This window comes from Metopolophium dirhodum, chromosome 8 (genome assembly GCF_019925205.1).
Source record: "Metopolophium dirhodum isolate CAU chromosome 8, ASM1992520v1, whole genome shotgun sequence".
Lineage (NCBI taxonomy): Eukaryota > Metazoa > Arthropoda > Insecta > Hemiptera > Aphididae > Metopolophium > Metopolophium dirhodum.
This window is the reverse complement of record NC_083567.1, coordinates 14,299,795-14,326,232: the sequence shown is the minus strand read 5'-3', so window position 1 is coordinate 14,326,232 and position 26,438 is coordinate 14,299,795. Positions and strand designations below refer to the sequence as shown.

General features: G+C 27.2%; 1 non-coding gene and 1 pseudogene across 1 annotated transcript; one reads left to right on the top strand and one right to left on the bottom strand.

The window, feature by feature from the left end:
* Positions 1-489: 489 nt before the first annotated feature.
* On the bottom strand, positions 490-2,594 carry LOC132951121 (uncharacterized; annotated as a pseudogene).
* A 6,569-nt stretch (positions 2,595-9,163) lies between these two features.
* Positions 9,164-9,281, top strand: LOC132951507 (5S ribosomal RNA). Its single transcript, XR_009665338.1, has one exon. It is a non-coding gene; the product is annotated as a 5S ribosomal RNA (ribosomal RNA).
* Positions 9,282-26,438: the final 17,157 nt, after the last annotated feature.

Here is a 26,438-nt window from a genome sequence, read left to right as displayed (position 1 = left end):
ATTTTGTAACTGATGTACAAATGTATATCTGGTGTTTTAAGGCTGCTGTAAGATCAATTTATGAGAATCCTTGCATTAAATTGTTAGGATTATTTGATATGAATAATTATTTTATTACATATAGGTAAGTCAATCAGAAACTATATTTACACTGAATGTTTATAGTAAAAAGCTATTAAAAAATCTATTATTTGTATTTATTTGTTAATAATAATTAAGACTTAAATATTAGCAGTAATCTTGTTCCTTTCACAAAATGTTTTTTAATTATTTTTTATTTAATTTACATTTATCCCAAAGTGAATATATTTAGAATATAGATATTAGGTGAACAATAGAAGTTAAGTAGGTAATGAAATCAAACTTACAGCCAAAGTGTGCAATTATGTTATTTTATACAACACTAAAATGGGTATATACCTAGTATTTAATATTTCAAAAAAAAGAAAATTAAGTTTAATAATTTTAAATTATATTTTCTTATAATATTTTAACAACATATTAATTATATTCACATATTTTTAAACCAATTCATGACAATTTTTTTTTTAATTTTGAACAAAGTATTTTACACTGTATTATTATTTATATAATTTGTTTTGTGCACGGACTAAGGATATACTATATTAGTCCATGGTTATGTGTTAAATGTTAATACTTAATTGACTAGAAATAATTATAAAAACGAAAAAATAATTCTAATTTTAGGTAGTGTAAGCACCCGTTAAGTGGGGTTATTAATAGATACATAATAGATACAAATCTTACAAATAAACTGTACATTTAGTCTTGTTCACAAAATTATAGGTATTTAACTTGAATTTACTTAAAGATGGTTGATCTTACATTCCTCAATTTCTTGGCTAGAATCTGGAAAAAAATTTATTTAGTTAGTTATTTAAGGTAAAAATAATTACCTATTTTATTCAAATATATTAACAGAAGTTATATAATTTATAATCATTTAAACTAATACAATATAGGTACTTCACCAATAAATTTATAATATAATAATATAATACTATAATAGTATAATAAAAATTACGGTAAAAAAGAATAAACTAAATAAAACAGTGATAAAATATATATTAAATAATTTAAGATTTGTATTTATTATTTTTTAGATAGGTACAAGATTTAGTAAAGATTAGTAAGCCAGGACAATTAGTAGAATATTTTGTGGATATAGTAGAAATTCTAAAAAAATGAAAGCAGCATATTGATCTAAAAATAGTTAATGATTTTAGTAAAAATTTGGTACCTATTTTCAAATAAAAAAACTAGGTATATGAACTGAAAATATAATAAAGATAATTAGGTAGGTACTTATTTGTGTAATTTAAAACTAAATCATTAATTTTTTCAACAAAAACCTTTGAATGTTTAAAACTTACTTCATTCTCCTTAACAATGTCTTTATTTTTTCTCTCTCGATTAATTGTTGATGTGGCTTTAACTAATGATGTAGAAGGTTTTATCCTTGAATAAGTAGGTTTCACTCCATTTGTGATTTTTTTATGTAAAATTTGATTAACCCTATTAATTTCCCAAAGTTTTTCATTTGAAAATGATATGTTTTTTTGCTTTTTATTTGTTTGTTTTCATCTGAACATTTGTATTGTCTGTTCTAATTATAAACTTCATCAATTTCAAAGTTTTTACATGTCACAGTTTGATTATCTGTGGCATAATCGTCGATATTTAAATTACTTTTACTGTTAATTGTGGTTGTTCTTACATATCATTACAGGAGCACTAATAACTCTGCAAAAGTTGTTATTAGTGTTCTCAAACTGTATGATAGGATTTTTTTTTTAATGTACGTTTATTAAAACTAGTAATTGTTTCATCTGTAATATTTGACAGAATCATTTTTGTGCTGTATTTATTTACTCCATTCTCAATGATTTTACTTTGTTTAGTTGAAAATAAAGCCAGGTCAATGTTTGAGTACATTGTGTCCATGATGACGTATAATTATTGATACGTAATTGTAAAAAAATTGATTTGCAATTTTTAATATTATCTAATAATTTAAACCCAAGGGGTTTAATTAACAACACAAATTTCAAATAAATGTAGTATGTTTATACAATTTTAATTAATAGAACGTACTCGTATATTATAATATCATAGAATAATTATAAATTATATAACGTACGAAATATTATAGTTGAGTAAATAATTTATTTATAAGATTTAGATAAGATAATCGTTGACAGTGTTGTAACTGTTCTAGTTGGAAAGTTATGTAAATATTTTGCATTTAGATATACCTATAGGCTATAACTGTCTGAATAAATTAAATATTTGCAAAGAAAATGATTAATGAACAATTACCTAAAAATCACAATTATTACACAAGTGACACAACACACAACTATATAAAGTTAAATTAACAAACTTGAAAAAACTTGTGTTCGCTTCACAGTTCACAGACATTAACATTTTGATAAATTCTATCGGAACATACGGATCACAAATCACAATAAATAATAATATAATAATTATAACTATATAAGCCTTATAATAAAGTATGAAGCCTTAGATGTATGCGGTTTATTACTCTAAATCACGGTCTTATATACATTTTAAGAAACGGTATATTTGATGGATCCCATTATATTACGTTGAATTTAAATATTATAGATTTATATTGGCGAAGACAATGTGACTCGTGCGATTGTTGTAGGTTGTAAACTATAGTAACCATGACGAAATAACACGTTTTAAGTTGTGGTTGTTTGTAACCATAGAAAAGCCTTTGTAGAATTTAAATTCAGAGGTAGGTAGGTAGCAGTGTAAGAATTACCTTTACTGCCTACTTAAGTCCAATACCACAGTTTAATCAATAATCAGTATCAATATTTCGATTAGCTATAATCGTAGAATGTTCATCCCCATTACCGGTCGTGTTTACAGGCTTACAGGCGCCGTTCAAGGATAGGGATTTAGCTCTGCCAAATGGGGCAAGTGCCCTAGGGCGGCAAAAGTTGTAAAATTTTAGGTTACAAAATACAAATGTTTAAATATGTATATTTAATAGGGGCTTCAATGAAAGTTATCACTGCAGGGTGGGGGGGGGGGGGGGATTAATGTAAATTTGCCAAGCACGAAATGTATTTGTTTCACACTCTGCTATTTTTGTGCAAAACAAATACTACAAATACTATTAATTTAAATGTGTATATACTTTTAGGTATACGCTACGTACGTATAAATGTAAATGAAAAGTCGTACTCACCACTTGGGAAATGAGCGTCTCAAAGCGGTTTATGTCCGACCAATTCGAACGCAGAAAAAGTCATTTGTATCTGACAGCATATAGCAAATCACAGTGTAACTAGAAGAATATCGAATATGAGGAATAATAATACCATCAATACGAGGTGCAACGCCTCGAAGAAGTAAAACGTACAATAAATAGTGTGCGTTGTACGTTTCTTCAGATACGATGAGATAGCAATTCATGACATTCTGAAGCCCCCCCCCCCCCCCACCATTGACGTATTATTATTACTTTAAAAAAATAAATATTTATCAAGTTTCAACTGTCAACTATAGTAAGCAAGACGTAAATTACATAAACGTCTTACCAGAATGAATTCATTTTTGAAAAAAACATTGTATTTGCATACCAATTTTCCTAAAATTATCTGTAATTTTTCGGAAAAAGTATGAACTACTTGTAGAAATACCTTATATTATTCAATTTTCTAGTCTTAGCTTATACACATTTAATATTTTATAAGTTTTGAACTACAAATTAACTGGGTTTTGACGAAATTTGAACTTTAAATGCTTATAAAAAATAACCATGATGCCTATTTCAGCTATAATAAAAACTTACGTATAACATTTTTAAGCTTTTGACCGGATAAATAATTTTTTATTGACATTTACAGAAAAAAAATAATTTTAATAAATCAAATACAATCCAAGTGAGAACGGTATAACCAAGCTGGTTACCAAACAATTTTAATAAATTTTCATTTTTTTCTGCAATTATTCTAAAAAGCAATGAGCATTTTCAAATTTGACCTCTAAAAGTACAATTTGCTTCCAAGAACATTCATCGGGCATCGAAGTTTATGATCAGAGCATTTTTTCTACCAGAAAAGTTGAGAAGTTACAAACATTTTAAAATACCTCAAATAAACGTCTCCAATTATTAGACTGGACAAAATAAAAATAAAATTGTAACTTATTTTCAAGCCCCCCCCCCCCCATTGAAAAATCCTGCGTACGCCACTGGTTCCATATGTCGTTCGAGTGGTGGACGACGATCCACAACTTATAGATTAAGTAGAACGAGGTTACCGCTTTCCAAATATAATCTATGCTTATAGGCATATTGACCGTCCAATAGTAAAAACCACTAAGGTTCAAAATCATTGAGCCGACACATGTTCAGCATAATGTATGTCATGACTATGATGTGACAGACGTTTTTTCTCGAACATTTTACGATTTCAGGATCTAAAGTTTGATACAAACCTAAAAGTTTGACCAACTTAATGTTTAAACATGATTCTTCTCGTTCTGAATGTTCATCTAAATATAATTACTGTAAGTACCTACTGCAGTGTAATATTTAATAACACATCATTCGGTCTGATGTTAAAAATAATTACGTACCCGCTACTTTTAACTGTGTTATATTTTGTTACGTCTTCTGTAAATTCAAAATTGTGTGTTGGTATTAATAACTTTATAAAAAATATTTCAGATTTTTATGAACCATATCTATTTCATAAAATATGTAGGTACAACACAGCTTGGGTGAGTGTAATTCTGCACACCTCGATGTCCACATAAGTTGTCTGCTGTTACACTGTTTGTATTCAATGAACTAAGGTTCCACATCATTTTTTTACTGTAGGAAACTATTCGAATTTTGTATGCATGATGCTTAAATGTTTAATTCAATTTTTTGTGGTAATAATATTCTGTTCATTTTTAGTACTACCTTCGAATGTATACGAAAACATGACATTATGCAACTACAACTTTAATAATTAAATACCTGCATAACTCCTGCATTGTAAATTATTTAAAAGCTTAGGTACGACGAAGAACTGCATTTAAATTATAGATGTAGTTGTTCAAAATTGAATAAACTAAAAAAAAAGTTTAATTGTATCTAAAAAAAAAGGTCAACGTCGATGCATAAAATATAAATGAATAAACGTATTCAACCATAAAATATAATATAAATTTTCTCAAGGTCTATTTGTTTGTCTGCCATACAGATTTGTAACGTTGATATTTTTGAATCTTAATATTAATTTAACTATATTCAATGCAAATCTAAAATCACGAAAATTAGCAAATTATTTTGAGTTGAGAATTCATAAAAATTTTTCTTTTTAAATCTAAGATTTGAAAATGTAATATAAGATTACTCATAAGTTTTTCTACCTTTATCAAAAAAAAAATGTCTACAAGAAACTTAAATTAAAATTTTATGAGCGTCTGAAATTTATATTTTTACAACATTTGATATTCACTCGATATCTCATGTAACGATTTTCTTATTTTGTTGTAATTAAAAAACGAATGAATGTAGATACTTGAAAATTTCACTGAATGTTTATATTAGCATTTCCTATACACCATAAAATTTTGAAAATAATTTGACTCTTTTTGAACTGTTTAAGGGATACTAATATAATATGGTAATTAAATTACCTAGATCGTTTTTAAAATAATATTTTAATAAAATTAAAGTAAAACAATAAAAATAAAAATGTATTTCTATAATTTAATGCAAATAGAACCACCACCATAAAATTAAGTTCACCATTATGCATATGATAGCTATACTTGGACTACATAATTGTTATATCAGTAATAGTAATATAGACAATAGACATTTAGTAATCAAGGAATAGGAAAGGGGGCGTCATTTGGGGGGTGGGTCAGGGTGTGCGGTAGCACCTCTTATTTTTAAAATAGTTTCAATTGGCCTGCGCCCTGCTGAAGCCTTGGCCTGCGGGGCGCTGATGGCCTAAAATAATGCACGAGCCATGAATGCACAATTATTAATATGATTAAAATTAAATTGTATTTTAATTTTTAATTTTGACATTTATCAATAATGGTATTTGGTTACTGTTAATCATGATTACAATTTTAAATTACATTATTTTGGTTATACACAAATATTGTGTTATCAATTATAATTAATTTAGTAAGCAATAGATGAGGTAACAGCAATAGCATTGGTATCGCCCAAGGGGGTGTCACCGGTTTCCGCCAATACCTTTTTTCCGCCAAATTAGGAAAAACGTCATTCCTTTTTCCGCCCAATTATAAATTATAGAATTTTAAAGTTTGGAAACCCTTACGTAAAGATTTAATAATTTTATATATTTTTTTAAGTAACTATAATATATTGTATAGGTATTAGGTACACATTATACACACCATAGAGTTAAATGATAATATTTTTTCCAGTTATTACTTATTAGTTATTATATAATAGTAATGAATAATTATATTAGAGTACCGACAATTTCTGTGTACAATACTTCATTGTCGGAATTTTCTTTTGTGTATACTTTTGCATCACATAATTTGTTAATACATCTCCAACGCACTTTATTTATTCCTTCATATTATGCTTTACTAAATTTAAAATTATCAATTACAATTTGTGATTTTCACGTTTACTGGTAATTAATTGTGCAGACATTACTATAGCTTATATTAGTTAAAACACATTAAACACTATATCCACTGATCGGCGATCAGTATACTATTGCAGTATGATATGAGATGACAGATTAGATAATATTATCTATATCTATAAAATAATATGTTATACGTAGATAAAGACGCATACTGCAAGTATAAAAATTAAAAACCCCACCATATAAGATATTATATACCATAATATAGACTATTATTATATCTCAAAATAATCCATAGGTTTATCGTAATAAGTGTTATGATAAAAATTATATTTTTTGACTTATTTTGTCGGTACACTAATATTATTACTCAGGGGCGGACTGGCTGGGATGCTGGGATGCTACAGCATCCCTTGCCCTAAAATGTATTTGCCTAATATTATTTATTATATATTTAAAGGACTCTAGACACCTAATGAACAACAGATTGTTACCAACTGACGATTACTAGTAATCTATAATATTGTACAACTTTGATTGAAAGTTTTTTGTAACTTGGTACTTATTTACGTGTTTATTATATATTCAATATTTTTTCAAAACAAAATAAAATATATTAATATTTTATAAATAATTTACATGTATTAAATTCGCCCCAACAATTTATGTAATTTGCCCCTTAAATTGTGTAGCATCCCGTGCCCTATTTTACCAGTCCACGCCTGAACTGGTCCGTAAGTTTATAGACATTCTAATACATTCTCCCGGCAGTGTCAATAGACACAGTGTTTGAGAAGTTATATTTTTTTGGTACCTAATTAATTTACAATATGAATTATTATAAGTTACCTATGTAGGTACTTGTCCAAAACTCTACTACCGGGAAGCCATTGGTATTTATGGTACAGCCTTACGAAGTTCACGATTTTCGGTGTTTTACGCACCCGTACAACGCTTAAAGTTTACCGAGCTTAAGTATAACAAATTAATTTTTTTTTAATCTAGGTAAATCAACGTTTTAAAATTGATGATGCAAAAATAATTCTGACACTCACCCATGGTGGATTTACATAACAAGTCGAGGGATGTTTTTGATTTTAATTGTTCGAGCAAGCGCAGTGTGCGAGTGACTACACCGGATATATTATATGAAAATACCAAAAAGTTCAATTAGCTATAATATAACTTAAAAATAAGACTGAACGCCAAATTCAGACTTCTCTGTCGTTTTCAGTTAAAAACTAATGATTTTCGGCAATTAATTTTTGAAATATCGTTCATAATTCGTTGTAACTTGTAATTTATATACCTACGACCTACCTATTTTAAAAATATTATTCGTGGGTAATTGAAACGTCTAAAATGTATTATTATATACAAATATGATAATAAACAAATAATAATAACTCAACTTAACCGGCTACGGTATTAATAATATTTAATAATATCAATATAAGTATAGTATACAATATCCTAGGCTGTCAAATCGTCTCCACTTGGAATCGTTTTTCGTATACAATGATATTATATCATTGAATTCAAATGTAACACTATCCATAACAGTCACCCACTTGTACCCTACTGTTCAGCAGAGTCACTTCCAAATTTTATTTTTTTTTAATTGACCTCCCTTCTTATTTAAATTCTGACAAACGAGTTTTGGTTAAGTATATACGGCCCTGTCTACGGCCAGTAAAACAATTAGGATTCTTGGGGGTCCCGGACAAAGTCAATGTATTGGACCCTGAGGTATATGTATACAATATTTATTTATAGGTTACCTATACAAAAATAAATAATGATGGTGATTTTTTTTTTAAAAATCTAAAAAATTTTATGTGAAGGTCCGCTGACCAGTGTATTGTTATTAAAATATAACTACACTTTTAGTGTTCTTTTTTTTATTATAAATATTAATTAAAGCTTTCCACACATAAAAGTAACTCAATAACAATAAAACAATAAAACACTATAAAAATATAATTTTAAAGATAAATATAGGTATTATTATGGATAAATAGGGGCCCCTTGTTCTTTGACAACAAATTAGATAACATGATAAATTATAAAAATAGATATTTTTATTTAATATATTTTATCTGATTTAAACATTAGATTACAATGCAATTATTTAAAAATTTAAAGTAGATGCTGTGCGCCGTCGGGGCCCCTTGAGCCAACGATTAGCAGCCCTCTACAGGGGCATTGACCCGGATGCCCCTGCGGTTTGTTGCGGCACTGTTATAACTGTTAATTCAGTTATTGATATTATAATATATATTTATACTATTTGAAGAAAAAAAGCATATAACTAGAGCAGTAAAGCAAATATATTATATATTACTATAGTTTAAGGATTATTAAGAGAATATTTTTGGATTTTTTAGAACATATTAGAATCATATTTTAAACCTAATAATCCATTATTTACTTATAATTAACTTATATTATTGAAATATAATATAAAAATATGAATAACATTTTGTTAGATAGTTTATTTAAATATTATAATTTTTCAACTTACATTCGCCAACGACCATACCACGTTGAATACACCAGTTCTCGTCCGATCACTGAAGTTAAGCAACGTCGGGCGTAGTTAGTACTGGATGGGTGACCGCTTGGGAACACTACGTGCCGTTGGCACTTTTTGCTTTTTTTATAAACTTTACTTCTTTATTTATTAAAAGAAAATAATTTAAGTAAAATTTGTCGATTTCAGTTCATACAAATGATTTAAACTTACTGGAATGCCATTCACTCCAAATTCCCTTAGTCCCTACACCCTTGTTTTGTCAATATAAATAATGTCCATCGCGTTTACAATCATTAACAATTCATAACTTTCTTAATTTAATTTTGTTTAGTTCGCCAAAGCATTCTGGCCAATTAATATACCTACTTTCACTAATTATACCTACTTGTCTTATTCTGTACTGAAACGTAATCATATAGAATATAATATGCCTGTTATTATTGATTAATGTATTATCTATTAATTGTATAGGTACCTACGCACCTTTACAAGTCATTATATTATTTTTTTGTTATCGCTATAAACGTTTTGTATGTCAAAATAAATGCCATTCGATTTTATGTGTCAATACTCAATTTAGTCGTCGTTTGCCTTTGCTCTTTGCATATGCAGTGAAATCTCGATAACTCGAATCGATGACAGGCACAAAAAAAAATTTTTAAAATTAAAAAAAAAAAAACACACATTGTAACATCAATACATTCATCGCTTCGCTCAGAATCTAAAATAGTATCTATTTTAAATATATAGACAAAAATAATTTAACCACAAGTTAAATTAAACGCTTACTTTTGAATATTATTATTTAATTTAACACCAATATTTAAATAAGTTTAAACACTGATAATTTTTATGAGGCATAAAAATTAATTTTAGACTAATTGGATTTTATTTTTGGGTCTGTCGTCATATTTCGGAGCAGTAAAAATACCAATATTTTCAACTTTAATATCTTTTCTAGTTGGTAGTTTGTAGTGTCAAAAAGTAACATATTCTCCGTACTTGTTTTAATAGTTTTAATTAATAAGTAACCAAGTTTTCGACAAAATCTATTCTCTTATTTTTTTTAAATTAAAAAACCAATAACCGTATATCTTGAACTGTTCACCAAAATATGTTAATATTAGCAATTTTTATGCATGGAATAATTTTCAAAATATTTTAACTCTTTTTGAGAACTTTAGAAATTTTAAATTTTCGAATTTTTTTGTTGTTTTTTTTAATAACTGTTGATAAAAAACTTTTGCTTTGTCAAAAACATTGAACATTTAATACAAAGTGTAACATTAGTTCTTATTACTGGAAGAAAAAAAAAGTTGAGGGTTCCTCATATGTTTTTAGTGAGTGTATTAAGTTTTTTACAATTATTGTTCATATTTTTTAAAATTAAGTTCATAATTCATATTCAATGGTATTATTTAATTAATTGGTCATTACAATAAAACAAACATTGACACTGACTATTACAGACACCATGTCATGTTTTGAATTTATTAAAGCTATTATTTTTGTAAAATAGAAAAATAAGATAAAACAAACTGATAATTTAGTTTTTAGATTCTAAGTGGAACGATGAATGTATTGATTTTAAAATGATGTGTTTTTTTTAAATTTTTTTTTGTCTATGTACACAATAAGTATTCGAAATAATGCTTCGATTTTCAACTTCAGTATCTTGTTCGATTAGAAAGTGAATATTGTTGGTGGTTAAGCATTTAAAGTTCAAAAATTGACAAAATAATGAAAAATCACGAAAATTTAAAAATTATTTTGAGTTAAGAAAAAACTTAGAATATTTTTTCGGTTATTTTGTTGAGATTGTATAATATTATTCGTGGGTACTTGAAACTTCTAAAGTATACTAATATATTATATCTGTGATAGTATCACGGTTTTTTGTTGATGTATAACGCGTTATAAGTACCTAATGGATATTGTGATATGATTAATTTGGAATTTATTATAGGTCAATTTTTTTTTTTTTAATACTATAGATAAGTACCTATATAATGTCTTAAACCTAGACTAACATACCGTCTCCGCTCAGAATCGTTTTTCTTACACAATGATATTATATCATTGAATTCAAATTTAATCCCATCCACTATACAGTGATCCACTTGTAACCTACTATACAGCAGAACGACATCCACTAGCCCACCTTTTTTATTATTAATACTTCAATGTTGTACTGAATGACAAAAAAAAAAGCATGTATAAATAATTTTTTTTGTTAGGTAATTTGTTCAAGGTTTATTCGGTAATTACTAATTACAAATGTAAAGATTATCTAAATGATCTTTAATCTTATTGATAACTTACAAAATAATAAATAACTACCTAAACATATTTGGCAGTATTTGTGTATTATTTATGTTTTTATGTAAAAGGTTCATAATAATAATAATAATACTGCTGTATGCATAATACATAATAATAGTATTGGAAACATTCATAAACACAACATATTTGGAAAAATAATAATATTTTATTTGGTTAGATACTAAGTGTAAAATGTTTAGGTATATATTATACATTTATACGTTTGTCTATTAGATTTAATAAAGATTTATAAAAGTATAGAATAAATATATTGAGTACTAATGTACAAAACTACAAAAGTATATGAGAACATCAAAAATTAATTGACACTATTGGCTTCAGCCAAATTACCAAAACACCAACTAATACTTCATATTCGACTTCATATTATAAATTAACAAACAAAATTGTGTTTCTATAAAAAAAATATCTATGCATAATTAATTTTAAGATAAAAAAAAATCCTAAAATTACATAATATAAATAAAATCACAAAATTCGAACTAGGATCAGACATACTGTACTAAATAAAATCACATAACTAAAAAAAAAATTGAAGGATGGTGTTGGCGCCCGCAGGCAAATGCAGTTTAGAAAACGAAAAAAAATTTAAAAAAAAAAATTATTGTAGGAATGCACATTTCAAAGTCTATACAAAAAATTCGACTAGTCGCATAACAAAAAAAAAATTGAAGGAGGGTGTTGGCACCCGAAGGCAAAAGAATTTTAGAAAATAAAAAAAAATTGAAATTAAAAACTTCAAACTAAAATGTCCAGAATCTTAAACAGAAAAAAACTATTCAAAATATTTAGTTCATTAATGATGGATTATTCAAAGTGCACCAGGTTATCAATGTTCAAAAAGTATATACAAAAAATTCAACTAGAGTTACATAACAAAAAAAAAAATTGAAAGAGGGTGTTGGCGCCCGCAATCAAATGCAGTTTAGAAAACAAAAAAAAATTTAAAAAAAAATATTATTGTAGGAATACACATTACAAAGTCTATACAAAAAATTCGACTAGTCACATAACAAAAAAAAAAATTGAAGGTGGGTGTTGGCACCCGCACTCAAATGCAGTTTAGAAAACAAAAAAAAATTTAAAAAAAAATATTATTGTAGGAATACTCATTACAAAGTCCATACAAAAAATTCGACTAGTCACATAACAAAAAAAAATTGAAAGAGGGTGTTGGCGCCCGCAGGCAAATGCATTTTAGAAAACAAAAAAAAATTGAAATTAAAAACTTCAAACTAAAATGTCCAGAATCTTAAACAGAAAAAAACTATTCAAAATATTTAGTTCATTAATGATGAATTATTCAAAGTGCACCAGGTTATCAATGTTCAAAAAGTATATACAAAAAATTCAACTAGAGTTACATAACAAAAAAAAAAAATTGAAAGAGGGTGTTGGCGCCCGCAAGCAAATGCAGTTTAGAAAACAAAAAAAAATTTAAAAAAAATATTATTGTAGGAATACACATTACAAAGTCCATACAAAAAATTCGACTAGTCACATAACAAAAAAAAATTGAAGGTGAGTGTGGGCGCCCGCAGGCAAAAGCATTTTAGAAAACAAAAAAAAATTGAAATTAAAAACTTCAAACTAAAATGTCCAGAATCTTAAACAGAAAAAAACTATTCAAAATATTTAGTTCATTAATGATGGATTATTCAAAGTGCACCAGGTTATCAATGTTCAAAAAGTATATACAAAAAATTCAACTAGAGTTACATAACAAAAAAAAAATTGAAAGAGGGTGTTGGCACACGCAGGCAAAAGAATTTTAGAAAACAAAAAAAAATTTAAAAAAAAAAATTATTGTAGGAATGCACATTTCAAAGTCTATACAAAAAATTCAACTAGTCACAGAGGGTGTTGGCGCCCGCAGGCAAATTCATTTTAGAAAACAAAAAAAAATTGAAATTAAAAACTTCAAACTAAAATGTCCAGAATCTTAAACAGAAAAAAACTATTCAAAATATTTAGTTCATTAATGATGGATTATTCAAAGTGCACCAGGTTATCAATGTTCAAAAAGTATATACAAAAAATTCAACTAGAGTTACATAACAAAAATAAAAATTGAAAGAGGGTGTTGGCGCCCGCAAGCAAATGCAATTTAGAAAACAAAAAAAAAATTAAAAAAAAAAAAAGATTGTAGGAATACACATATCAAAGTCTATACAAAAAATTCAACTAGAGATACACAACAAAAAAACAAATTGAAAGAGGGTGTTGGCACCCGCACTCAAATGCAGTTTAGAAAACAAAAAAAAATTTAAAAAAAAATATTATTGTAGGAATAAACATTTCAGTCTATACAAAAAATTCGACTAGTCACATAACAAAAAAAAAATTGAAGGTGGGTGTGGGCGCCCGCAGGCAAAAGCATTTTAGAAAACAAAAAAAAATTTTAAAAAAATATTATTGAAGGAATAGACATTAAAAAGTCTATACAAAAAATTCGACTAGTCACATAACAAAAAAAAATTGAAAGAGGGTGTTGGCGCCCGCAGGCAAATGCATTTTAGAAAACAAAAAAAAACTGAAATTAAAAACTTCAAACTAAAATGTCCAGAATCTTAAACAGAAAAAAACTATTCAAAATATTTAGTTCATTAATGATGGATTATTCAAAGTGCACCAGGTTATCAATGTTCAAAAAGTATATACAAAAAATTCAACTAGAGTTACATAACAAAAAAAAAAATTGAAAGAGGGTGTTGGCGTCCGCAGGCAAATGCAATTTAGAAAACAAAAAAAAATTAAAAAAAAAATATTATTGTAGAAATACACATTACAAAGTCCATACAAAAAATTCGACTAGTCACATAACAAAAAAAAAATTGAAGGTGGGTGTGGGCGCCCGCAGGCTAATGCAGTTAAGAAAACAAAAAAAAATTTTAAAAAAAATATTATTGTAGGAATATACATTTCAAAGTCTATACAAAAAATTCGACTAGTCACATAACAAAAAAAAATTGAAAGAGGGTGTTGGCGGCCGCAGGCAAATGCATTTTAGAAAACAAAAAAAAACTGAAATTAAAAACTTCAAACTAAAATGTCCAGAATCTTAAACAGAAAAAAACTATTCAAAATATTTAGTTCATTAATGATGGATTATTCAAAGTGCACCAGGTTATCAATGTTCAAAAAGTATATACAAAAAATTCAACTAGAGTTACATAACAAAAAAAAAAATTGAAAGAGGGTGTTGGCACACGCAGGCAAAAGCATTTTAGAAAACAAAAAAAAATTTTAAAAAAAATATTATTGTAGGAATACACATTACAAAGGCTATACAAAAAATTCAACTAGAGATACATAACAAAAAAACAAATTGAAAGAAGGTGTTAGCACCCGCCGGCAAAAGCATTTTAGAAAACAAGAAAAAATTTAAAAAAAATATTATTGAAGGAATAGACATTAAAAAGGCTATACAAAAAATTCAACTAGTCACATAACAAAAACAAAATTGAAGGAGGGTGTTGGCGCCCGCAGGCAAAAGAATTTTAGAAAACAAAAAAAAATTTAAAAAAAAAAATTATTGTAGGAATGCACATTTCAAAGTCTATACAAAAAATTCAACTAGTCACAGAGGGTGTTGGCGCCCGCAGGCAAATTCATTTTAGAAAACAAAAAAAAATTAAAATTAAAAACTTCAAACTAAAATGTCCAGAATCTTAAACAGAAAAAAACTATTCAAAATATTTAGTTCATTAATGATGGATTATTCAAAGTGCACCAGGTTATCAATGTTCAAAAAGTATATACAAAAAATTCAACTAGAGTTACATAACAAAAATAAAAATTGAAAAAGGGTGTTGGCGCCCGCAAGCAAATGCAATTTAGAAAACAAAAAAAAAATTAAAAAAAAAAAAAGATTGTAGGCATACACATATCAAAGTCTATACAAAAAATTCAACTAGAGATACACAACAAAAAAACAAATTGAAAGAGGGTGTTGGCACCCGCACTCAAATGCAGTTTAGAAAACAAAAAAAAATTTAAAAAAAAGTATTATTGTAGGAATACACATTAACAAGTCTATACAAAAAATTCGACTAGTCACATAACAAAAAAAAATTGAAAGAGGGTGTTGGCGCCCGCAGGCAAATGCATTTTAGAAAACAAAAAAAAATTGAAATTAAAAACTTCAAACTAAAATGTCCAGAATCTTAAACAGAAAAAAACTATTCAAAATATTTAGTTCATTAATGATGGATTATTCAAAGTGCACCAGGTTATCAATGTTAAAAAGTCTATACAAAAAATTCAACTAGAGTTACATAACAAAAAAAAAAATTGAAAGAGGGTGTTGGCGCCCGCAGGCAAATGCAATTTAGAAAACAAAAAAAAATTTAAAAAAAAATATTATTTTAGGAATACACATTACAAAGTCCACACAAAAAATTCGACTAGTCACATAACAAAAAAAAAATTGAAAGAGGGTGTTGGCGCCCGCAGGCAAATGCAGTAAAGAAAACAAAAAAAAATTTAAAAAAAAATATTATTGTAGGAATAAACATTTCAAAGTCTATACAAAAAAATTCGACTAGTCACATAACAAAAAAAAAATTGATGGTGGGTGTGGGTGCCCGCAGGCAAAAGCATTTTAGAAAACAAAAAAAAATTTAAAAAAAATATTATTGAAGGAATAGACATTAAAAAGTCTATACAAAAAATTCAACTAGTCACATAACAAAAAAAAATTGAAAGAGGGTGTTGGCGCCCGCAGGCAAAAGCATTTTAGAAAACAAAAAAAAATTTAAAAAAAAATATTATTGTAGGAATACACATTACAAAGGCTATACAAAAAATTCAACTAGAGATACATAACAAAAAAACAAATTGAAAGAAGGTGTTAGCACCCGCCGGCAAAAGCATTTTAGAAAACAAGAAAAAATTTAAAAAATATATTATTGAAGGAATAGACATTAAAAAGGCTATACAAAAAATTCAACTAGTCACATAACAAAAACAAAATTGAAGGAGGGTGTTGGCGCCCGCAGGCAAAAGAATTTTAGAAAACAAAAAAAAATTTAAAAAAAAAATTATTGTAGGAATGCACATTTCAAAGTCTATACAAAAAATTCAACTAGTCACAGAGGGTGTTGGCGCCCGCAGGCAAATTCATTTTAGAAAACAAAAAAAAATTGAAATTAAAAACTTCAAACTAAAATGTCCAGAATCTTAAACAGAAAAAAACTATTCAAAATATTTAGTTCATTAATGATGGATTATTCAAATTGCACCAGGTTATCAATGTTCAAAAAGTATATACAAAAAATTCAACTAGAGTTACATAACAAAAATAAAAATTGAAAAAGGGTGTTGGCGCCCGCAAGCAAATGCAATTTAGAAAACAAAAAAAAAATTAAAAAAAAAAAAAGATTGTAGGAATACACATATCAAAGTCTATACAAAAAATTCAACTAGAGATACACAACAAAAAAACAAATTGAAAGAGGGTGTTGGCACCCGCACTCAAATGCAGTTTAGAAAACAAAAAAAAATTAAAAAAAAAATATTATTGTAGAAATACACATTACAAAGTCCATACAAAAAATTCGACTAGTCACATAACAAAAAAAAAATTGAAGGTGGGTGTGGGCGCCCGCAGGCAAAAGCATTTTAGAAAACAAAAAAAAATTTTAAAAAAATATTATTGAAGGAATAGACATTAAAAAGTCTATACAAAAAATTCGACTAGTCACATAACAAAAAAAAATTGAAAGAGGGTGTTGGCGCCCGCAGGCAAATGCATTTTAGAAAACAAAAAAAAACTGAAATTAAAAACTTCAAACTAAAATGTCCAGAATCTTAAACAGAAAAAAACTATTCAAAATATTTAGTTCATTAATGATGGATTATTCAAAGTGCACCAGGTTATCAATGTTCAAAAAGTATATACAAAAAATTCAACTAGAGTTACATAACAAAAAAAAAAATTGAAAGAGGGTGTTGGCGCCCGCAGGCAAATGCAATTTAGAAAACAAAAAAAAATTTAAAAAAAAATATTATTGTAGGAATACACATTACAAAGGCTATACAAAAAATTCAACTAGAGATACATAACAAAAAAACAAATTGAAAGAAGGTGTTAGCACCCGCCGGCAAAAGCATTTTAGAAAACAAGAAAAAATTTAAAAAATATATTATTGAAGGAATAGACATTAAAAAGGCTATACAAAAAATTCAACTAGTCACATAACAAAAACAAAATTGAAGGAGGGTGTTGGCGCCCGCAGGCAAAAGAATTTTAGAAAACAAAAAAAAATTTAAAAAAAAAAATTATTGTAGGAATGCACATTTCAAAGTCTATACAAAAAATTCAACTAGTCACAGAGGGTGTTGGCGCCCGCAGGCAAATTCATTTTAGAAAACAAAAAAAAATTGAAATTAAAAACTTCAAACTAAAATGTCCAGAATCTTAAACAGAAAAAAACTATTCAAAATATTTAGTTCATTAATGATGGATTATTCAAATTGCACCAGGTTATCAATGTTCAAAAAGTATATACAAAAAATTCAACTAGAGTTACATAACAAAAATAAAAATTGAAAAAGGGTGTTGGCGCCCGCAAGCAAATGCAATTTAGAAAACAAAAAAAAAATTAAAAAAAAAAAAAGATTGTAGGAATACACATATCAAAGTCTATACAAAAAATTCAACTAGAGATACACAACAAAAAAACAAATTGAAAGAGGGTGTTGGCACCCGCACTCAAATGCAGTTTAGAAAACAAAAAAAAATTAAAAAAAAAATATTATTGTAGAAATACACATTACAAAGTCCATACAAAAAATTCGACTAGTCACATAACAAAAAAAAAATTGAAGGTGGGTGTGGGCGCCCGCAGGCAAAAGCATTTTAGAAAACAAAAAAAAATTTTAAAAAAATATTATTGAAGGAATAGACATTAAAAAGTCTATACAAAAAATTCGACTAGTCACATAACAAAAAAAAATTGAAAGAGGGTGTTGGCGCCCGCAGGCAAATGCATTTTAGAAAACAAAAAAAAACTGAAATTAAAAACTTCAAACTAAAATGTCCAGAATCTTAAACAGAAAAAAACTATTCAAAATATTTAGTTCATTAATGATGGATTATTCAAAGTGCACCAGGTTATCAATGTTCAAAAAGTATATACAAAAAATTCAACTAGAGTTACATAACAAAAAAAAAAATTGAAAGAGGGTGTTGGCACACGCAGGCAAAAGCATTTTAGAAAACAAAAAAAAATTTTAAAAAAAATATTATTGTAGGAATACACATTACAAAGGCTATACAAAAAATTCAACTAGAGATACATAACAAAAAAACAAATTGAAAGAAGGTGTTAGCACCCGCCGGCAAAAGCATTTTAGAAAACAAGAAAAAATTTAAAAAAAATATTATTGAAGGAATAGACATTAAAAAGGCTATACAAAAAATTCAACTAGTCACATAACAAAAACAAAATTGAAGGAGGGTGTTGGCGCCCGCAGGCAAAAGAATTTTAGAAAACAAAAAAAAATTTAAAAAAAAAAATTATTGTAGGAATGCACATTTCAAAGTCTATACAAAAAATTCAACTAGTCACAGAGGGTGTTGGCGCCCGCAGGCAAATTCATTTTAGAAAACAAAAAAAAATTAAAATTAAAAACTTCAAACTAAAATGTCCAGAATCTTAAACAGAAAAAAACTATTCAAAATATTTAGTTCATTAATGATGGATTATTCAAAGTGCACCAGGTTATCAATGTTCAAAAAGTATATACAAAAAATTCAACTAGAGTTACATAACAAAAATAAAAATTGAAAAAGGGTGTTGGCGCCCGCAAGCAAATGCAATTTAGAAAACAAAAAAAAAATTAAAAAAAAAAAAAGATTGTAGGCATACACATATCAAAGTCTATACAAAAAATTCAACTAGAGATACACAACAAAAAAACAAATTGAAAGAGGGTGTTGGCACCCGCACTCAAATGCAGTTTAGAAAACAAAAAAAAATTTAAAAAAAAGTATTATTGTAGGAATACACATTAACAAGTCTATACAAAAAATTCGACTAGTCACATAACAAAAAAAAATTGAAAGAGGGTGTTGGCGCCCGCAGGCAAATGCATTTTAGAAAACAAAAAAAAATTGAAATTAAAAACTTCAAACTAAAATGTCCAGAATCTTAAACAGAAAAAAACTATTCAAAATATTTAGTTCATTAATGATGGATTATTCAAAGTGCACCAGGTTATCAATGTTAAAAAGTCTATACGAAAAATTCAACTAGAGTTACATAACAAAAAAAAAAATTGAAAGAGGGTGTTGGCGCCCGCAGGCAAATGCAATTTAGAAAACAAAAAAAAATTTAAAAAAAAATATTATTTTAGGAATACACATTACAAAGTCCACACAAAAAATTCGACTAGTCACATAACAAAAAAAAAATTGAAAGAGGGTGTTGGCGCCCGCAGGCAAATGCAGTAAAGAAAACAAAAAAAAATTTAAAAAAAAATATTATTGTAGGAATAAACATTTCAAAGTCTATACAAAAAATTCGACTAGTCACATAACAAAAAAAAAATTGATGGTGGGTGTGGGTGCCCGCAGGCAAAAGCATTTTAGAAAACAAAAAAAAATTTAAAAAAAATATTATTGAAGGAATAGACATTAAAAAGTCTATACAAAAAATTCAACTAGTCACATAACAAAAAAAAATTGAAAGAGGGTGTTGGCGCCCGCAGGCAAAAGCATTTTAGAAAACAAAAAAAAATTTAAAAAAAAATATTATTGTAGGAATACACATTACAAAGACTATACAAAAAATTCAACTAGAGATACATAACAAAAAAACAAATTGAAAGAAGGTGTTAGCACCCGCCGGCAAAAGCATTTTAGAAAACAAGAAAAAATTTAAAAAATATATTATTGAAGGAATAGACATTAAAAAGGCTATACAAAAAATTCAACTAGTCACATAACAAAAACAAAATTGAAGGAGGGTGTTGGCGCCCGCAGGCAAAAGAATTTTAGAAAACAAAAAAAAATTTAAAAAAAAAATTATTGTAGGAATGCACATTTCAAAGTCTATACAAAAAATTCAACTAGTCACAGAGGGTGTTGGCGCCCGCAGGCAAATTCATTTTAGAAAACAAAAAAAAATTGAAATTAAAAACTTCAAACTAAAATGTCCAGAATCTTAAACAGAAAAAAACTATTCAAAATATTTAGTTCATTAATGATGGATTATTCAAATTGCACCAGGTTATCAATGTTCAAAAAGTATATACAAAAAATTCAACTAGAGTTACATAACAAAAATAAAAATTGAAAAAGGGTGTTGGCGCCCGCAAGCAAATGCAATTTAGAAAACAAAAAAAAAATTAAAAAAAAAAAAAGATTGTAGGAATACACATATCAAAGTCTATACAAAAAATTCAACTAGAGATACACAACAAAAAAACAAATTGAAAGAGGGTGTTGGCACCCGCACTCAAATGCAGTTTAGAAAACAAAAAAAAATTAAAAAAAAAATATTATTGTAGAAATACACATTACAAAGTCCATACAAAAAATTCGACTAGTCACATAACAAAAAAAAAATTGAAGGTGGGTGTGGGCGCCCGCAGGCAAAAGCATTTTAGAAAACAAAAAAAAATTTTAAAAAAATATTATTGAAGGAATAGACATTAAAAAGTCTATACAAAAAATTCGACTAGTCACATAACAAAAAAAAATTGAAAGAGGGTGTTGGCGCCCGCAGGCAAATGCATTTTAGAAAACAAAAAAAAACTGAAATTAAAAACTTCAAACTAAAATGTCCAGAATCTTAAACAGAAAAAAACTATTCAAAATATTTAGTTCATTAATGATGGATTATTCAAAGTGCACCAGGTTATCAATGTTCAAAAAGTATATACAAAAAATTCAACTAGAGTTACATAACAAAAAAAAAAATTGAAAGAGGGTGTTGGCGCCCGCAGGCAAATGCAATTTAGAAAACAAAAAAAAATTTAAAAAAAAATATTATTGTAGGAATACACATTACAAAGGCTATACAAAAAATTCAACTAGAGATACATAACAAAAAAACAAATTGAAAGAAGGTGTTAGCACCCGCCGGCAAAAGCATTTTAGAAAACAAGAAAAAATTTAAAAAATATATTATTGAAGGAATAGACATTAAAAAGGCTATACAAAAAATTCAACTAGTCACATAACAAAAACAAAATTGAAGGAGGGTGTTGGCGCCCGCAGGCAAAAGAATTTTAGAAAACAAAAAAAAATTTAAAAAAAAAAATTATTGTAGGAATGCACATTTCAAAGTCTATACAAAAAATTCAACTAGTCACAGAGGGTGTTGGCGCCCGCAGGCAAATTCATTTTAGAAAACAAAAAAAAATTGAAATTAAAAACTTCAAACTAAAATGTCCAGAATCTTAAACAGAAAAAAACTATTCAAAATATTTAGTTCATTAATGATGGATTATTCAAATTGCACCAGGTTATCAATGTTCAAAAAGTATATACAAAAAATTCAACTAGAGTTACATAACAAAAATAAAAATTGAAAAAGGGTGTTGGCGCCCGCAAGCAAATGCAATTTAGAAAACAAAAAAAAAATTAAAAAAAAAAAAAGATTGTAGGAATACACATATCAAAGTCTATACAAAAAATTCAACTAGAGATACACAACAAAAAAACAAATTGAAAGAGGGTGTTGGCACCCGCACTCAAATGCAGTTTAGAAAACAAAAAAAAATTAAAAAAAAAATATTATTGTAGAAATACACATTACAAAGTCCATACAAAAAATTCGACTAGTCACATAACAAAAAAAAAATTGAAGGTGGGTGTGGGCGCCCGCAGGCAAAAGCATTTTAGAAAACAAAAAAAAATTTTAAAAAAATATTATTGAAGGAATAGACATTAAAAAGTCTATACAAAAAATTCGACTAGTCACATAACAAAAAAAAATTGAAAGAGGGTGTTGGCGCCCGCAGGCAAATGCATTTTAGAAAACAAAAAAAAACTGAAATTAAAAACTTCAAACTAAAATGTCCAGAATCTTAAACAGAAAAAAACTATTCAAAATATTTAGTTCATTAATGATGGATTATTCAAAGTGCACCAGGTTATCAATGTTCAAAAAGTATATACAAAAAATTCAACTAGAGTTACATAACAAAAAAAAAAATTGAAAGAGGGTGTTGGCGCCCGCAGGCAAATGCAATTTAGAAAACAAAAAAAAATTAAAAAAAAAATATTATTGTAGAAATACACATTACAAAGTCCATACAAAAAATTCGACTAGTCACATAACAAAAAAAAAATTGAAGGTGGGTGTGGGCGCCCGCAGGCTAATGCAGTTAAGAAAACAAAAAAAAATTTTAAAAAAAATATTATTGTAGGAATATACATTTCAAAGTCTATACAAAAAATTCGACTAGTCACATAACAAAAAAAAATTGAAAGAGGGTGTTGGCGCCCGCAGGCAAATGCATTTTAGAAAACAAAAAAAAACTGAAATTAAAAACTTCAAACTAAAATGTCCAGAATCTTAAACAGAAAAAAACTATTCAAAATATTTAGTTTATTAATGATGGATTATTCAAAGTGCACCAGGTTATCAATGTTCAAAAAGTATATACAAAAAATTCAACTAGAGTTACATAACAAAAAAAAAAATTGAAAGAGGGTGTTGGCACACGCAGGCAAAAGCATTTTAGAAAACAAAAAAAAATTTAAAAAAAAATATTATTGTAGGAATACACATTACAAAGGCTATACAAAAAATTCAACTAGAGATACATAACAAAAAAACAAATTGAAAGAAGGTGTTAGCACCCGCTGGCAAAAGCATTTTAGAAAACAAGAAAAAATTTAAAAAAAATATTATTGAAGGAATAGACATTAAAAAGGCTATACAAAAAATTCAACTAGTCACATAACAAAAACAAAATTGAAGGAGGGTGTTGACGCCCGCAGGCAAAAGAATTTTAGAAAACAAAAAAAAATTTAAAAAAAAAAATTATTGTAGGAATGCACATTTCAAAGTCTATACAAAAAATTCAACTAGTCACAGAGGGTGTTGGCGCCCGCAGGCAAATTCATTTTAGAAAACAAAAAAAAATTAAAATTAAAAACTTCAAACTAAAATGTCCAGAATCTTAAACAGAAAAAAAATATTCAAAATATTTAGTTCATTAATGATGGATTATTCAAAGTGCACCAGGTTATCAATGTTCAAAAAGTATATACAAAAAATTCAACTAGAGTTACATAACAAAAATAAAAATTGAAAGAGGGTGTTGGCGCCCGCAAGCAAATGCAATTTAGAAAACAAAAAAAAAATTAAAAAAAAAAAAAGATTGTAGGAATACACATATCAAAGTCTATACAAAAAATTCAACTAGAGATACACAACAAAAAAACAAATTGAAAGAGGGTGTTGGCACCCGCACTCAAATGCAGTTTAGAAAACAAAAAAAAATTTTAAAAAAAGTATTATTGTAGGAATACACATTAACAAGTCTATACAAAAAATTCGACTAGTCACATAACAAAAAAAAAATTGAAGGTGGGTGTTGGCGCCCGCAGGCAAATTCATTTTAGAAAACAAAAAAAAATTGAAATTAAAAACTTCAAACTAAAATGTCCAGAATCTTAAACAGAAAAAAACTATTCAAAATATTTAGTTCATTAATGATGGATTATTCAAAGTGCACCAGGTTATCAATGTTCAAAAAGTATATACAAAAAATTCAACTAGAGTTACATAACAAAAATAAAAATTGAAAGAGGGTGTTGGCGCCCGCAAGCAAATGCAATTTAGAAAACAAAAAAAAAATTAAAAAAAAAAAAAGATTGTAGGAATACACATATCAAAGTCTATACAAAAAATTCAACTAGAGATACACAACAAAAAAACAAATTGAAAGAGGGTGTTGGCACCCGCACTCAAATGCAGTTTAGAAAACAAAAAAAAATTTTAAAAAAAGTATTATTGTAGGAATACACATTAACAAGTCTATACAAAAAATTCGACTAGTCACATAACAAAAAAAAAATTGAAGGTGAGTGTGGGCGCCCGCAGTTAAAAGCATTTTAGAAAACAAAAAAAAATTGAAATTAAAAACTTCAAACTAAAATGTCCAGAATCTTAAACAGAAAAAAACTATTCAAAATATTTAGTTCATTAATGATGGATTATTCAAAGTGCACCAGGTTATCAATGTTCAAAAAGTCTATACAAAAAATTCGACTAGTCACATAACAAAAAAAAAAATTGAAGGTGGGTGTTGGCACCCGCACTCAAATGCAGTTTAGAAAACAAAAAAAAATTTAAAAAAAAATATTATTGTAGGAATACTCATTACAAAGTCCATACAAAAAATTCGACTAGTCACATAACAAAAAAAAATTGAAAGAGGGTGTTGGCGCCCGCAGGCAAATGCATTTTAGAAAACAAAAAAAAATTGAAATTAAAAACTTCAAACTAAAATGTCCAGAATCTTAAACAGAAAAAAACTATTCAAAATATTTAGTTCATTAATGATGGATTATTCAAAGTGCACCAGGTTATCAATGTTCAAAAAGTCTATACAAAAAATTCAACTAGAGTTACATAACAAAAAAAAAAATTGAAAGAGGGTGTTGGCGCCCGCAGGCAAATGCAATTTAGAAAACAAAAAAAAAATTAAAAAAAAAAAAAGATTGTAGGAATACACATATCAAAGTCTATACAAAAAATTCAACTAGAGATACACAACAAAAAAACAAATTGAAAGAGGGTGTTGGCACCCGCACTCAAATGCAGTTAAGAAAACAAAAAAAAATTGAAATTAAAAACTTCAAACTAAAATGTCCAGAATCTTAAACAGAAAAAAACTATTCAAAATATTTAGTTCATTAATTATGGATTATTCAAAGTGCACCAGGTTATCAATGTTCAAAAAGTATAACAAAAAATTCAACTAGTCATATAACAAAAAAAAAATTGAAGGGAGGGGTTGGCACCCGCAGGCAAATGCATTTTAGAAAACAAAAAAAAATTTTTAAAAAAATATTATTGTAGGAATACACATTAAAAAGTCTATACAAAAAATTCAACTAGTCACATAACAAAAAAAAATTGAAAGAGGGTGTTGGCGCCCGCAGGCAAATGCATTTTAGAAAACAAAAAAAAACTGAAATTAAAAACTTCAAACTAAAATGTCCAGAATCTTAAACAGAAAAAAACTATTCAAAATATTTAGTTCATTAATGATGGATTATTCAAAGTGCACCAGGTTATCAATGTTCAAAAAGTATATACAAAAAATTCAACTAGAGTTACATAACAAAAAAAAAAATTGAACGAGGGTGTTGGCGCCCGCAGGTAAATGATGCATTTTAGAAAACAAAAAAAAATTTTAAAAAATATTATTGTAGGAATACACATTAATAAGTCTAGACAAAAAATTCAACAAGTCACATAACAAAAAAAAAATTGAAGGTGAGTGTGGGCGCCCGCAGGCTAATGCAGTTAAGAAAACAAAAAAAAATTTTAAAAAAAATATTATTGTAGGAATATACATTTCAAAGTCTATACAAAAAATTCGACTAGTCACATAACAAAAAAAAATTGAGAGAGGGTGTTGGCGCCCGCAGGCAAATGCATTTTAGAAAACAAAAAAAAACTGAAATTAAAAACTTCAAACTAAAATGTCCAGAATCTTAAACAGAAAAAAACTATTCAAAATATTTAGTTCATTAATGATGGATTATTCAAAGTGCACCAGGTTATCAATGTTCAAAAAGTATATACAAAAAATTCAACTAGAGTTACATAACAAAAAAAAAAATTGAAAGAGGGTGTTGGCACACGCAGGCAAAAGCATTTTAGAAAACAAAAAAAAATTTAAAAAAAAATATTATTGTAGGAATACACATTACAAAGGCTATACAAAAA